The 5,648-nt window shown below is 38.4% G+C and overlaps 1 long non-coding RNA gene across 2 annotated transcripts; it reads right to left on the minus strand.

Moving 5' to 3' along the window:
- Positions 1 to 784: 784 nt before the first annotated feature.
- LOC110912401 lies at positions 785 to 3,997 on the minus strand. Of its 2 annotated transcripts, XR_002577896.2 has the most exons (5): positions 3,211 to 3,997; positions 3,012 to 3,091; positions 2,787 to 2,844; positions 1,571 to 1,654; positions 785 to 1,502 (listed from the first exon to the last, which is right to left on the minus strand). It is a non-coding gene; the product is annotated as an uncharacterized LOC110912401 (long non-coding RNA). The 2 variants fall into 2 exon arrangements; XR_002577895.2 differs by having other exon boundaries at positions 785 to 1,654.
- Between the last annotated feature and the right edge of the window lie 1,651 nt (positions 3,998 to 5,648).

A 5,648-nucleotide genomic window follows, 5' to 3' on the forward strand; every position in this document is an offset into this window, starting at 1 on the left:
ACCACCAATTGCAACTACCACCTACCGACCACGACTACAGCAACTTTTAACTAAACGTTTTAATTGAGTTAGAGACAGGGAGTTATAAACTAGCGAAATACCCCTACTTTAATTGAACGTTTTAACCGAGTTAGAACTAGGGAGCAAACTGGCGAAAAACTCGAAAAATCAGGAAAGAAAATGACTATTTTTAAACTATTGGAGCAAAACCGTTAAAATGACCAAACCACAGGAACCAAAATGAAAGTTAACTTAAAAGAAGATTAGAAGATTGATTGATTTTAACAAAAGATGGTTCTCCCTATGAACCCTCTACGGCGTGAGAATAAATTTCTACTATTTAAGAGTACATGTAATAACGTAGAGTATGAGTGAGAGCACAAATGAGTGAACCAATTGTATTACCTTATTATGGAGTATTTATTATTTTTTTTATTTTTTTGAACGGCAAATTTGGATCAATGACGGACCACTGGAGTATCATTGTGCCACCAGCGGAACCATCCGATCATATCCACCTCCAGTAGGCATAATAACTATACACCAATTCAGGAGAAATCCAATAAATATGGGAAAACCCGTCTTGTGTGAATCGAATCCAGGACTATTGATCTCAAAGTTTTATCCCATACTCAAGATGCCACTAGGCTATAAAGCCATGAGCTTATAGAGTATTTATATATGGTGGATTAGGTTTTTAATGTTACTAGGGGTATTCGAACCCTCGCGCATTGCGCGAGATAGGGTGTTGCTTTAATTTAGTTATGGGTGCGAGCTTTCTTTATGTTCATAAGTAACTGTCATCAAGTTATGACACTGCTATTAACAGATGTAGCGTACAAAATATGGTATGTTCAGGCATACGTGTTACTATTATCAGCATATAGCATACGACCATTGACTACATTTTTGACCAAGCTGGCACAATGCGCTGCTTTGTTGACAACAGATCATTTTAATGTGCACATTTTTTTTGTCGGATAGTAGCTGGATAATCATGAATGCTTCCTTTTCCATAACCGAGTACAACTTTTTCATGGGGTCCTCAGTCGCAGCCAAGTCATTGCATGTCATTGCTAACAGCTGTGTCCCTACACCGTCGAAAATAACTGTCGACATGCTTCCCGTGCTATTCGTGATTGTCGCAATGATTCGGTACCTGTACATGTATGTGTCAGCGTATTCAATATCGATTTGGATAATGGATTTAAATGGTGTGTAACTTGCATTGTTTTTGCTTTTTCTATGCCGTCACGCGTACAAATCCACTCAATATCGACCTCTAGTATTGACCACATCTTGGACATGTTGTGTAACACCACCTTTAGTTGCTTCAATTGACATCAAGTGCACGCTCCCAAACACTCCTAGCACCATTGAAATCCTTCTTAGCATACTTCATCCACACACTTTTGTTCCACCTTACTCTCCTAATAAGCGGTGATAATCAGTTTTGTTGGTCGGGCTTCAGCTTCTTGGCATTCCCTTGCTTCAGGCAGACTCTGTTAGGCAGTGATTTGTATCAGGGCTGGGGTTTTGTTCTTAACCTATTTGGTCGGGGAAGCTTTACCTCTGTTTCTTTCTGAGTTAGATATTCTAACAGTGGCTCTCCCATGTGATTTGCCATAGATTAATTGATGAACTCCCAGCATATCTAAATCAATATTAGGTTTATTAAATAGGTAACAATGTAAGCAAAACTGTTAAAGTACAAATCTGAATTTAATAGGTTCATCTGAAGTAAAAAAAAAATATAATAATAATAACTAATGGATCGGTGCATTTTGCTATAAATCTAGTGCACATTATTTCAACACTTAATTAATGGATATGGAGCATGAAGGTGATGGACCTATTAAACTAATTCTTTATGTTATAGGTGATGAACCATATGAGATTAATAACCATAAAGACCAAAATTAACAATTTACAAGACATAACTCAAAGCAATCTAGAAATTTTGGATCTGAAATATACTGTCTTGTACCTTAACACACATAGATTTTAGCAAAACCTTTAAATTAAGTCTTCTATGTGTAATTTGTAAATGCAAAATTAACCTTTGCTATAAGAAAGCAACAATGACCCATGAAAACTATTAAAACAGGGGAGAGCTCTACAATTATTATTTACAAGCCCTAGGATTAGATTTCAAAAAAAAAAATTACAAAAGCAAATCTTCTTCCACAAAAAAAAAAAAAAAAATAATCAAAAAAAGCCAAAGCTAAGACCATGTGTAGTGGGAGGGAGAAGATAATGCCCCACCCTTGGGCATTATCCGCCATGTGGTGGTCCAGTCAATTTTTGGGCAATATGGCATTATCTTATAATGGGTGTAGCGGTATCAACTTTTGGGCATTATGAGACATTATCTTATAACGGGCACAAATATCAGGGCAATTAATAGCGTACCAAAGAATTGAACACCGGTCCATAAACACATAGTAACTCTGAAGTCAGTCACATATAAATTAACATCATAAGTGAAGAATCTGAAGATGATTTCCTTTTTATCAACAAAAAAACTTTGTATAAAAAATCATCGTTTTATTTAGACTCTTAATTCACAGTGACAACAATTTTCTATCAACCAATTTGAAAACATAGCAGCATGGCCATGAACAATCACTCTCAATCATATTCAATAAAAAAAATAGAACCTAATTCACAATTCTTAAAATTCAGCATCCATATATGGTTAATGTTAATCCTAAACTAAACCTATTTACTTTCTACATCATAGATCGTAAAACATAAACCAATTTCTAGCAAAAAAGACAACTTACCTTGAAACTGTCGTCCAAACCCTTAATCTCCAAAATCATCCTATATGCTCCTTCAATCCTAGAGCAAAATCCAAGTACACGTCAAAAACATATTCAACCGATCAAATAGATCGAAATAATCACATCAAAAAGAAGATACAGATAACAGTGGTGGCCGAAAGTTGACCGGCGGAGCCCTAAAACCAATTGCACATAAACAGTCTTCAGTGATTAAAAAAAACTAACCGCATTTGAGCTTTAGTTGTCGTTCTTAATGGTCCTTCTCTTCGCTATACCTCTAAAAGTTGCAGGGGAATTTAAGAGCTCTACATTAATACCAAAACCAATATCAAGACGCAATTTCATCATTTAAGTACACAAAATGACATAAGAGTAATATTTAAAACTACTTCCTGTAAATAAATAAGAATCGAGGAACTCAAACCTTGGCTAACAGGAGCGTAGTGAGTGCAAATGGTCAAAAAAACTGTCAAAAACTTGAAGCTTTCCTGGGCAAAAAACAACTGTAAAGAGTTCCTATCGGTGATTGATTGAAGAACAGCAAGCAAATCGAAATTTAGTGAGATGAGGCTGATTATCGATTTAGGGTTCATTGATTTAGCCGTCGACCTACTCTCCCTTTAAACCCTCAATCTTCACTGTCATTACTCATGTAGCAACACCACCGTCAAGGTTGCAGTCGGAGATATGGCAGCTGTGGCGATGGTGATGGAGGTGGCGGTGACGCTGGTGGGGCAGCCCACTCTCTTTCTCTGGCCACAATTACAGTACTCGTCGCACGCTATTGCCACCATAGCCACCCCGATCCCCCCCTCTCAAACCACAAATAACACCATTGACGCCCCTTTCTCGCGTTTCCGGAGACGAAAGCCACCGCCGTAACCACCGTCACCTGCCTCCACTATAGCACGTCACCCCACCGAAGTCTTTCCTAAAAAGAGATCACTGCTGCCGGTTTCTATATCTTGGAATCTGTGGGTAGGAGGCAAGCACGCGCCGAGGTCCGGTCGCCGGTCGCCGGCTCCGGATCTCCTTCTCTCATTCTCCCGTACTGCTCTCCGGCTCCTTCAAACGGTTCTGTCTCTCTGATGAATTTGAAAGTGAAAAACTGATGAGAGGAGGTTGGGGAGGGATAGAAGAGGACGTGTGTCTTTTGTGTATATTGTGCGGCCCAACAGATATGTGCCAGGGAGAGACGGGTACTGTTCATAAGGTTCGTTTTTTAATATATGTTAATGTTAATAATAATAATTAATTATCATATAATGCTGGGCCTAGATAAAAACATAACCATTTTGACAATGACATATCTCACCCTATTGGAGGAGGTGAACATTTTTTTTCTCAATGTTGTATTTTTTTCCATGGGGGCGTAACTAAATTTGGGCCGACTCAACCCGGATCTTGTTGGTTGGTTCGAATATTGTGGGTTCATGGGTTGAATTCTGGTCTTTAATACATTTAGATAGTTGTATTACTTGTGTTATCTTCATACATATAATTCCACCTGCTTGCTTCTATGCCCTGATCTAGTTCTGCCAATTGTGCCTCTTGAACCTGTTTCAGTTAAGCATTTTTTTCTCCTTCTCCATGCTCATGCTTTGTGTGAGATAAATGTGGTCTCTTTTGTTGATGTGAATGTAACAATCCCGATCTAGATGAAGGCTAGGAAAGACAAGATCAAAGTAGTACAAATAATCTTGAAGGGCCGCTTGAAGGAGATTAAATGAACATGTTATTTTCTTGACATTCTGGTATTTATATTTTTGAAAGCGGAGTTGCATTTAGAATAGAGTGTTTTTTTTTCTTATCGGAAGCTCAGTTTTGTTTGGTGCCTTTATGCATCAAATCAATGCAGACACGGTAGTAAATTAAATGGTAGTTCGGTATCACATTCTATACAACATTTATTAATAATTTTGTATATATGAAAGTAAGTTAAGCTTTAATTATATATATATTTTATATATATATATATATATATATATATATATATATATATGGATCTCATTAAGTCTAACCACCATCCAAATCGATATCCACCGTCGGATCATGCTGAGATGAAATCTCAGCCGTTTAAACTCACAAAAAAATAACCGCTCTAATGACGGTTCAGGGCGGTTATTGGCAGTTTTCATGCTGGTGGTTTTGCTCCGCATTTTTCTGCCCGTGAATTTTAACTGCTTAGTGGCGGTTCATAACAGTTTAGCCAGTTTTCATCATCGCCCAACTCCCATGCCCACTCTCCTCTTAATTCCTTGCAACACTGTCCCTCCCAACTCCCCACTCTCTCCGTAATTGCAGGTCCACTTGTGACAACCCGAAATCTAGAACCTTTCGTTGTGTCGTGATGTAACTTGCTTGTACATTATGCGATTAGCTGAATGATTAAACTTAATGATAATGTGAACCTTTTTATGTGATATGTGCTTGTTATGTGCATTGTATATATTTATACGTGTTATATGCGAACCGAGAACCCAACCCGAGAACAAAGAACCCGACTCGAGACCATGAGGTCTCGAGTGAATAGTGACCGAATGGGCCTTTGGGCCGAGAACCTTTGGCCGGTTGGGCCTTTGGGCCGTAAACCCCCACTCGAAACCCACTAAGGGTGCACACTTGGAACTAGCCTATATATAAACTACCCTTAGTTAGTTTTTGCCATTTGTTGAACATTACAACACACACACTCTCCTACTTCTCTCTCTCACTTAAAACTCTAGAACACAAACACTTCATCATTCTTGGATCTTTGGACTTGGATCGGCTCACACACACCCGGTTGGAAGCTTTTCACACACCCTCGAAACCCATAACCGGTTAGTGTCCTTGATGTTATGTTGAATGATAGTGTGTTCA

Source organism: Helianthus annuus, chromosome 15 (genome assembly GCF_002127325.2).
Source record: "Helianthus annuus cultivar XRQ/B chromosome 15, HanXRQr2.0-SUNRISE, whole genome shotgun sequence".
Taxonomy (NCBI): Eukaryota; Viridiplantae; Streptophyta; class Magnoliopsida; order Asterales; family Asteraceae; genus Helianthus; species Helianthus annuus.